The sequence below is a fragment of the Hoplias malabaricus genome, chromosome X2, assembly GCF_029633855.1.
Source record: "Hoplias malabaricus isolate fHopMal1 chromosome X2, fHopMal1.hap1, whole genome shotgun sequence".
Classification (NCBI taxonomy): Eukaryota; Metazoa; Chordata; class Actinopteri; order Characiformes; family Erythrinidae; genus Hoplias; species Hoplias malabaricus.
Window position 1 is genome coordinate 31,170,642 of NC_089819.1, and position 11,241 is coordinate 31,181,882.

At 50.4% G+C, this 11,241-nt stretch overlaps 1 non-coding gene and 1 pseudogene across 1 annotated transcript; both read left to right on the forward strand.

The window, feature by feature from the left end:
• The first annotated feature begins 8,272 nt into the window (after window positions 1-8,272).
• On the forward strand, window positions 8,273-8,426 carry LOC136677563 (5.8S ribosomal RNA). The gene has a single exon (XR_010796369.1). It is a non-coding gene; the product is annotated as a 5.8S ribosomal RNA (ribosomal RNA).
• Window positions 8,427-8,692: 266 nt separating this feature from the next.
• LOC136677575 (28S ribosomal RNA) overlaps window positions 8,693-11,241 on the forward strand; it is a 5,471-nt pseudogene continuing 2,922 nt past the window's right edge.

Sequence of the window (11,241 nt, forward strand, 5' to 3'; positions counted from 1 at the left end):
CCGTATTCACATGCAGGCCTCACTATCCAATCTATGGCACTAATACACTTAGCCATTGGACCAATGACCTTAGTGCATCCAGTCCATGTGTCTCCTCTCGAAACAATTCCCTTCCTTATCGGCAAAGATCTCCTTAATCGCTTCGAACCACTGATTGACTTCAAAAGGTCAAAGATCTGGGCACAAGTGCGTGAGCCTTTACCCATCTGCACCCCACACCACCGGGAAGCTCAGTGTTGCCGTCTCGAAATCCGGCCTGAATCAATAGGAGATCCACCAAGTCAGATCCCTCACTTTGAGGAAGAGGAAACTGAGCCCATGGCAGCCACGCCGGAGACAGCAGTCTCTCCCTGGCCCCCTAGTGCCATGTTAGAACAACGGAACACATTCCTATGCACTTTCACACAGCCGTCTACAACAGACGCTCCAGGCCTTCCCATCGTGAATGGTCTCACAATGCAGGACTATCATGTAGACAATGCAGTTCTGGCTCTATGGACCGACCAGTCCGCCATAAGCCAAACCCTCTTTAACACTCTGTGCCTCACTCAACCAAATATTTCTTTGGTGAGCAGTCCTTGTTGCTTTCCTCTTAACCTGACATCAAAAGCAATGTCACCCATTGATGGAATTTGCGCTTTAACCGTCCAGTGGAACAAAAGGGTAATCACCCATTATTTCTTGGTTGTCCCTAACTTGCCGCACGACGCTTACATTGGAAGTGACTTCTTGGTGCGCCTCGACGTCCACGTAGACACTCTCAATAGTGTACTGTGGTCTTTGACTGATGTTTCAACGGAAACCTGGTCCTCTGATCTCAGCAACCTAGGCTCAGGACAAACTATTCCCGAGGTATGTCAGGTCACTAATCAAGGTTCACAGGTACCTGCAAACACCGCAAATGTACCCATCCGCTTAGTCATGTGACCTGGCCAACACTTAAGCCATGTGCATGCACTTTTCCAACCATCACATCAGTTCTTCGAACTCGGCCTCACCCTCGAAGCCACACCTTTGGTGGAGACACGAGCAAGATCCACCTATCTATTCGTACGGAACGAAACCACTCAACCCTTAACGATCCCTCACTCATCCCCTCTGGGTTGGTTAGTCAGTACGAAATTCCATGACTTCGAGTTGCGAATTCCGATCATAGGACCAATGCCTGAATCCCTGCTTCTTGATCATGCAGAATCAAAGGTGTTCTACACTCATCCGACACGAGCTGTTGCTCTCTTCTCAGCTCTGGACATGAGCAACGACGCCATTTGCAGGATAGATCTCGCTGACGACAATCAAATGACGATCACGGTTCTTTCCATAGATTCATCCCCGGAATCCTCCCGGGAACCATCTCTTCCCGAAGCAGGAGAAAACACTTCAAATCCACGTACTTCGAAAGAACTATCTGACTCCGAATTTCGTATCCAAGTCGAACAAGTCCTAAAGGAGGCAGACGCCCTCCAAAGCAAAGAAGAACGTGAGAAACTCTGTGAACTGCTCCTTAAATATCAAAAATCTTTTTCCAAAGATTCAACGGACTGTGGTCTCACTGACATTCATTCAGTACGCATTCCCACTCGTCCAGGAGCACCACCCACGTTTGTCCGCCAATACAAAATTCCGTTGGCATTCTATGAACCGGTACAAGAAATCATTGATGACTTGCTGGAAAAGGGCATAATTCGACCCTGTAACAGCACGTATTCGGCACCATTATGGCCCGTCATAAAACCAAATGGTAAATGGCGCTTAACCATCGACTATCGGAAACTAAATCAACAGGTTCCCTTGTCTCGATGGCCGATGACACAATTGGAGCAAGAACTTCCCTCGGTCCAAAACGCTAAATACTTTTCCACCATCGATGTAGCCTCTGGCTTATGGACCATCCCGGTGCAAGCAGAAGACCAACACAAGCTCGCTTTCACTTTCGCAAACCGACAGTACACATTCACTCGGTGCCCTTTTGGATATGCCAACTCACCCGCGGAGTTTAATATTTTCTTAAACAAAGCATGCCCTGATGCCCGCGAGCGAGGCACCCTCATATATGTGGACGACATACTCATGCGTAACCACTCCCTACAGGCACACATCGACGAGATTGATCATGTTCTTGACCAGCTTACAACAGCAGGTGCGAAAATATCACTCTCCAAATGTCAGTGGTGCAGAACAAAAGTGAATTACGTCGGTCTGCTCGTAAGCACTGATGGTGTTGAACCACAAGTGAGTCGAGTGCAAGGGGTAACAAACCTCGCAGCACCCACCAATCTTAAGGAACTCCACAGTTTCTTAGGAGTATGCAACTACTCACGACAATTCATAGAGAACTATGCGGACCTAGCTCGCCCACTTTATGACCTCCTGAAAAAGGACACTTCGTTCATCTGGGGCGAAGCCCAGGAACACGCCATGCAGGCACTAAAATCGAAACTGTGCACGGCTCCATGCCTTGCCTATCCTGACAGTAGCAAAGAATTCTACCTAGAAGTAGGGTTCTCGAACCACTGTCTCAGCTCCGGTCTGTATCAATTACACGACAGAGACAAACGTGTCATAGCCTATGCTAGTAAAACTATGCTGGCTGCCGAAAACAAATACAGTGACTGCGAAAAAGCACTACTAGCAACAGTGTGGGCAGTCAAACATTTCTCCAACTACCTAGGTGGTCAGAAGGTGATTGTTGAAACTCATCATCAACCAGTCACTTTCCTAAACAGCCAACGAATTCGAGAGGGTGTAGTAACTAACGCTCGAGTAGCATCCTGGCTAATGGCTCTCCAAAGCTTTGACTTAGAAGTACGTTACGCGCAAAACTACAAGAGCCCCCTAGGCACAGGCCTTGTTTCCTGCAGGCGATGCGAAGGAAACATTCCTTCCCAAGTGCCACAATCTCCAGAAACCCTCGTACCCACCGTGGCTAACCACCACTATTTCGATCCTAACACATGCAAAGACCTTGTCACTGCGTATGTAGATGGTTGTTCGTTCCGCCGAGAACACACCCTGATGGCAGGGGTGGGTATTATCGGAATAAACGGATGGCCTCACGAACCCCTAAGTTTCAAATTGGGTGCTCAGTCCTCCCAATATGCTGAAATAGCAGGAATTCTCATCACAATCCAGTCTGCAGTCCAGAAAAGCGTAAAAACGTTGGTGATCTGCACAGACTCCAACTACGCGCGCCTAAGTTTCACATGCCACTTGAGACTGTGGAAAACCAACAACTACACCACGTCAAACAAAAAGCCAGTTAAACACAAAGAGCTTTTCGCGGCATGCGAACACTTGGCAGACACACATGACCTGCAGATCTATTGGAAGAAAGTGAAGGGTCACTCCCGAGTCCTGGGAAATGACAAAGAATTCAATGATCAAGCAGATAGCTTAGCCAAACAAGGGGCCCGCGAAGGCACATCGTGGACATTCGATCCCTCCCTTTTTCCAAACCCACCCGACATCGAAGTCCTAGCTGTCACACGGTCTCGAACTGTAACAAAGGCGTCGCCTGACAATGCCAAAACTACCATTGTCTCTATTAACCCTGCTTTTTTGGACGCCGACTTAGTTGCTCTCCAAGCTCGAGACCCATCAATTTCTAAAATGCTTAGCCATGTCTCTGACCCATCTACTAATCCAATCGCAGCACAGGATCTTGACACCATACCAGGCCTTAAAGACCTATACGGCGCCAAAGCGTCCCTCCAAGTCGTCAAAGGCTTGCTAGTTCATGCCACTGACTCGCACACTTCACCTACGTTCGTGGTTCCTCAGTGCCACAGGGGGGTGATGCTGATGCACGCCCATGACTCCCCATCTGCGGGACACAAAGGGGTCAAAGCAACACACCATGTGCTCAGGCAGGTGGCATATTGGCCCCACATGGTAAAAGATGTGGCTGATTACATTAAAGGCTGTCTGGTATGCTGCCAATTTCAACCCTCGAATCCTCTTCATAGAGCCCCCTTGCAAAAGAAGGGATTATCCTTCCCTTGGTCAAACCTTCAGATAGACTGGGTTGGACCACTCACTCGAACAGTAAGAGGTAACAAGTACTTCCTCACAGTCACGTGTGCATTCACTAAATGGGTAGAATGCCTCCCCGCACCGAATGACACAGCGCTAACCACTGCATACTTACTGATGAACCATGTCTTCTCACGGTTTGGCCTACCCAGCCGTGTCGACTCTGACAGAGGGACACATTTCACAGCTGAGGTCATGCAGCAGCTCTGGCAACTCTTAGGAGTAAAAGCCAGCCTTCACATTAGCTACCATCCTCAAAGCTCAGGTCAGGTAGAGCGAGCCAACCGAACTGTTGTTAGCATACTGAAAAAGTATGTAGCAGCAAACCAACGAGACTGGAATGTCAAACTCCCCCTCGTACTGATGGCCATACGGGCGACCCCACACGACGCGGTCGGGGTCTCACCCTTTGGGTTGATGACAGGGAGACAAATGACTCTGCCTCTACATCTGTTATATCAGCCAGGTGAAGCTAGCATAGCCGTAGCCTACACCACTCATCAGTATATGGAGGACCTGCAGAAACACCTCAAAGCTACTTTCGCCTTTGCCCAGCAGAAACTGGAAAGAAGTGCAGAAGGTCGCAAAGCGTACTATGATCACAAAGCATCCCACGACGAACTCCAAATAGGGGACAAGGTATGGTACTACATCTTTGTCCAACCTGTTGGAAGGTCGCGAAAAACAGGGGGCCCGCAAATTCCTACCCCGATGGTCCGGTCCCTATAAGATCACAGACAAACTGTCCCCCGTTGTTTACAGGATCAAAATGAACAAAGCTCGGGGCAGTACTGAACTCAAATGGGTCCACCGCAACCAAATCCGACCACACACAACCCCCATGGGACTTGTAGGGGATACTAATGCTTGTGTTAGATCATAAACGACAGAACCAAAGGCAGGAAGGGTGTTAGTTAACAAACAACTATAACCTTCTACTCACACCTTAGTTCTCCTATCCCTTTTCTCTTTTTCTCTCGCTCTTTAGCAGGCAACGAGCTTCTAACCAGACTGAGGACACTCAGGGTGCAAGACCCTAGTCCCTCATCGTCAATTATTATAGATTGTTTACCCTAGGAAACTTTTATCAAAAGGGGGGTATCAAAAATAGAATTTTTTTTTATTTAATTTGTCTAAACGACTCGCCGTAAATACCCTAAATCTAACCATGAGCATCTCTTCCGGTAGGATGGCCCCGCTGCTCATTCTCCTGATCGTCGGCTCCCTAGGAACCGCCGTGCTCCCTAGGAACCGCCGTGCTCCCTGAAGTGATCGAACCAGGTCCTGACTCAGGAATAATACTGAAAGACCAGCCGGGACTGCTAATCACTAATTGCCGCCTCCATACCCAGAGAGTATTTGTATGGTTGAATCCCGCCGAAGCGTGTAGCAAAAACCTACCGATAACCACTCTGCAGACTGGCCGGAATGGAGTTAGATGGACTGAGGAAGCTATCAGCCATGCTGAAGCAGACGTAACTCACATGCTCCGCCAGCTACAAAAGTTTACCGTAACGCGATCAGAACTAAATGGTTTTAATAAACGACCTAAACGCTTCATAGGCGGATTGCTAATGGCAGCTGCAACTGTGGGATCACTACTGAGTCTCGGAACGTCCGCCGTCAATGCCGTCAATGTAGCCACTGTCAAACGTCAAGTAGGGGAATTACAAGCTGAAATTCCGAACATTAAAACCCAATTAGACAAACAGCAGCAGCACCTGCAAACCATTGGGTAAACCCTACGTGGCACCGTCGTAGTGCTCAACGCTCACAGTGTCGCCTTGAACAAAACGCTCCAGACGGTTAACTCCATGCTTTCAGTAGTACAACTTGACCTTGCCCACATCCAGCTTGTGAATATGTTATTGTCTGATATGCTACAAGAAATCAGCTCCTCTGTAGATAGCCTAGCCATGAGGAGAATTCCTCCCTACCTGGTGCCTCTATCCTTAGTACAGGAGATTTTATCCACAGCAACTCGAGAAGTAGTTACTGACCTCCAGGCCCACCTAGCCTATACCTTAGGTAGCGCCATCCCAATTTATGTTAATCCTCAAGACCGAGAATTAGCATTCATTATTAACCTTCCCATAATGGCGCCTGAAAACATATACCGTTTGAAAGATGTTGTCAACGTTGGCTTCTGGCAAGATTCTGCCTACGTTCGTGTGAAAACAACATCTCTTGTAGCATACCAAGACGATAACCCTGACCTATATCTGGTACCCAATTTGCTTATGTGCACACTCACTAAAGACATTCACTACTTGTGCCCTAGCAAACCTTTCATTCGTGACAGCGCAAATGGGATCTGTGGCCTTAAGCCTATGATGAGTAATACTCAATGCCCGGTAGTCGTCACGCCCCGACGTTTGGTAACCAGTACTCAAGCTGAAATTGTTGGAAATCGTTGGTTGGTTAACACCCCCTTTAGAGAGGCCCTACTAACCTATGATCAACATGACACCTCAGAAAGGGTACTCCTTCCTAGCCAAACCTTCTGGGTAGACGTCCCCGTAAACGCAATCTTACATGTAGGAGACCTGGCCCTGTATCACCTAAACCCTGACCAATATGAGAGCGACATAGAAATCTCAGAGTTCTTCTCCAAACACACCATCGAGCTAGATACTAAAACACTAACTCGCCTAGAATATGAGGGAACCCAAGTCATTGACCTAACCCCCATAGATAACACTCTTAGAGAACTGTCGTCTCAACCCCTATGGCCAGTTCAGCCTGTCACCTATGCATGGTCCAGAAAACGACTTCTTCTCCACGCCGACAACGAAACAAAGGAAAACCTCAGAGACTTCATTGAAAGCTTACGAGAGACGTCTCGAAATTAGCTAAGAGTATGAAGTTTTACTAATACGTCGAGTAATTTGAATATCTTCTTTTCTTTTAATCATGTTTATGTCTTATAACCCAATCTAAGTTTAATCTCACGACTGATCGAAGCAGGTGAACTTATTCGTGGCCAGGGTAAGGAAACACTGCCGAGATACCAAAAAGTCTCAGAATAAATAAGTTTATTGAAGCGATTTTCAGTTCTGGAACTGCAGCAACCAGCAAACCTTTCGTCTAAGACGTCCATATTTTGGACTCTCCCACTCCGGACCGAAGGCCGAAGAGAGGATCCTGCCGCCTGCGTCATCACACTCCGGGTACGCCCGAGACAACTCAATCAACGAAGAAAGACCTCCACGCTAACTCAGCCTGGATGCTTCTGCGGTAAGAACCGCGAGACTAAGTGAGACGCCTCCACTCCCAGGACTTCAAAGAGCCTCTGCATCCAAACGAGTGGTGAAAATCGACGAAAAAGTAAGCTAAACTTATGCATTTCCAGAGCTGAAAACCGAATTAAGTTCTTGATAAATTTTGTATTAATTAAACCTTAGCTAGTAACTTTAGCCACAAGTCAGAAGCGCCTAGCTCACCTTTAAGCTCGAATCAGTTCCCCCTGCCGGACACCGTGAGATTACAAGGTTGTGCTATGTTAATTAAATACTTCTCTTTATTAATAAAACTCTCATTATTTGAAATCACAGTGTTTGCAATTTGTTTATTATTTTCCTGAAAATCCTGACATACTCATTTAGCATGATTATTATTCATTCTCAAACTAATTATTAATGTTTTAATTGCTTAAGCCAATTATAAATCTTAATTAATTTCATTAAGTCAAATATCAGAGATTGGAGGAGTTTGAATAAGGTCAAGGCTATAAAACAAATAAAAAACTATAAATATAAATATAGAAATATATTTATATTTCACGGTGTATGACCAACATACACTACACAAGCTAAGTCAAACTTACCCTGATGGCCGTGCGCGAGTTGACGGGGCCCAGAGAAACCCCCCGAGGCGTGGACCGGCGCAACGCCGGTCTTAGTGGGATCTTTCAGATTTCCCCCTTGCTGGGGACTTGGAAGCGAACCAGCGGGCCTCGCTGGAAACAGCGAGGTTAAGAGCGCACGCTAGCCATCTACACCCCCGGGTGTCTTGGTCTCCTAACATGTAAAGGGAAGGTTGGGCACCACCGAGGCGATCCATCTGGATGCCAAGCCGGGTTTAATGACCCCCAGCCCAGGGTCACCCGACCATAAAATTCCATTTGTTCATGAATCCCTTCCATCTCATCCAAGGGACGTGAACCTAACCTAAACCATTAAATTCTGTTGTTCAAAAGGCAACCCCAAAGTCCCGTCCGTAAGGGCGGGCAAAATGATACAACTCTTAGCGGTGGATCACTTGGCTCGTGCATCGATGAAGAACGCGGTAAACTGCGTTAAATAATGTGAAATGCGGAACACAGATCATCGATATTTCGAACGCACATTGCGGCTGCGGGGGTCCATCCCGCGGCCACGCCTGTCTGAGGGTCGCTTTACCCATCGATCGGTCTTCCCAGACCGCGGCTGGAAGTTCGCAGGGCCTCCATCTCGGACGGCCCTTCGTCTTCCTAAACGCAGACTCGGTTCTTAAACCACCGTGTGGCGAGAGCTCCGGACGTAGGGAGAGCCATTAGGTCCGGGTCCCATCCGTCATCGTCTCTCCCCGCTGGGCTTCCCGCCGTCGGAGGGTGGGCACCATAATACGGTGAGCGGCCAGGGGGTTTGCGCCCCGCGCCCCGCAAAACAGCCTCGTAGTGCGACCTCTGATCAGACAAGACAACCCGCATATCAGTAAGCAGAGGAAAAGAAACTAACAAGGATTCCCTTAGTAGCGGCGAGCGAAGAGGGAAGAGCCGAGCGCCGAATCCCTCTTTCCCCTGACCGGGGTGGACCGGGAAATGTAGCGTACGGAAGTCTGTTTAGTCTCGGTGCGGACGTGGGACCAAGTTTTGCAAGCACGTGTCTTCCATAGATGGTGAAGGCCCGGTATCGTCCCGCATCCCGCCGGGTAGATCGGGCTTCCCGGAGTCGGGTTGCTTGTGAATGCCGCTCAAAGTGGGTTGTAAACTCCATCTAAGGCTAAATACCGGCACGAGACCGATAGCGAACAAAGTACCATGAGGGAAAGTTAAAAACAGTACTTTGAAGAGAGAGTTCAAGAGAGCGTGAAACCGTTGAGAGGTAAACGGTCGGGGGACCGAGAAGACCGCCCCGGGGGATTCAGCAGGGCGGACGGCCTGCGCTCGTGTGGTTCCGTGACTTGGAGGCGAGTTCATCCGGGCGAGAGAGGGGGCGATCCCACTCCCTGCTCGGCCCTGAGCTTCGCCTCCCGAATTCGGGCCTCTCGGGCGTATGAAGGCTCGACCCATCAGGTGCATTTTCCCCGCGTGGTGGTGAGTCGCGACCAGCTCCGGCTAGGCTTGGAAGGGCCCGAGGGTGAAGGTAGGTGCATCCGGAGATGGGGCCCACACGGCCCCGGACACAGGCGTTCCGCTACAGCCCCTTGCTCCGACTTCGCCGATAACGCCGGGGCCGCGGAGCAATGTCCTTTCCGCGTTCTCCCCTCCTTCGGGATCGTTCGGTCGATCGGGCCGGTTGGGCTGTCCTCAGCCCCGGGCTAGGCCCACTACGGCGAGATCTAAGACACCCCGTCCATGGTGGGTTGACAGCGCACCACCGGCCTGCTCTCCACTGAGTGGAGAGTGGAGCAAGAGCATACACGGTGGTACCTGAAAGATGGTGATCTATGCCTGGGCAGGGCAAAGCCAGGGGAAACCCTGCGTGGAGGCCCGTAGCCGTCCTGACGTTCAATTCAGTCGTCTGACCTGAGTATAGGGGCAAAAGACTAAACAAACCATCTAGTAGCTGGTTCCCTCCAAAGTTTCCCTCAGGATAGCTGGCACCAAACTCAGTTTTATCCGGTAAAGCAATGATTATAGGCTGCGGGGCCGAAACGTCCTCGTACTACTCTCAAACTTTAAATGGGTAAGAGGCCCGGCTCGCAGGCTCGGAGCCGGGCATCGAATGATGGTGCCAAGTGGGACACTTTTGGTAAGCAGAACTGGTGCTGCGGGATGAACCGAACGCGCGGGTTAAAGCGCCCGACGCGACGCTCATCAGACCCCAGGAAAGGTGTCGGTTGATATAGACAGCGGGGCGGTGGCCATGGAAGTCGGAATCCGCTAAGGAGTGTGTAACAACTCACCTGCCGAATCAACTGGCCCTGAAAATGGATGGCACTGGAGCGTCGGGCCCATACCCGCCATCGCAGGTGTCACAATCCTCAATTTGAAACACGGACCATACGCCGCGACGAGTAGGAGGGCCGCCGTGGTGGCGCTGAAGCCTCTGGCATGAGCCTTGGTCGAGCCGCCGCGGGTGCAGATCTTGGTGGTAGTAGCAAATATTCAGATGGAATCTTTGAAGGCCGAAGTGGAGAAGGGTTCCACGCCGACAGCGCTTGGCCGTGGGTTAGTCGGTCCTAAGGGATAGGCGAACGCCGTTTGGAAAGATGGTCTCGTCTGCCTCTCGCTGGCCGAAAGGGGATCGGGCCAATATCCGCGGACCTGGGAGCGGGGAGATTGAGTGCCAAGAGGCACTCTCATGGCGGTAACGCAAACGAACCCGGAGACATCAGTGGGAACCCCGGGGAGGATTCTCTCTCCTTGCTAAAGAGCTGGAGGGCCCTGGAATGGGATTGTCCCGAGAAAGGGGCTCAACACTCTGAAAGGCGCCACATGCATCTGTGAGGCAGCCAGGACGTTCCCCATCGGCCCTTGAAAATCCGGGGGAGATATAGTGAATTTCCCCCCAGGCCGTACCAATGTACCAATATCCGCATCAGGTCTCCGAGGTGAACAGCCTCTGGCGTGTTGGAACAATGTAGGTAAGGGAAGTCGGCAAAACAGATCCGTAACTTCGGGATAAGGATTGGCTCTAATGGCTGGGCTCGGTCGGGCCCTTTAGCTGAAGCATAGGCTGAGGGCCCGGAGCCTTCGGGGACGAACCTCCGCCACGTTTCATCTTCGGCCCTTCCTTCCCGAAGCCGGCCGGGCTCCGTGGCCCATCGCCGGCCACACTCGTGAGCTCGGCCTTCCGTTCTCCTGTTCGGACGTGGGGGGAAGACTATTGAATTGGGGCTTGGGGGGACTGGAGCGGTGTGACTGGAGCCGGGTGCGACGAGCCGAGGCCTCATGGATCTATCGGGTGTGAGTCTCGCCTCGGGGGGCGGCAGCTCCGAGGCGGTTCTCTCGACCGGCACCCAACAGCCGAATTAGAACTGCTGCGGACAAGGGGAATCCAACTG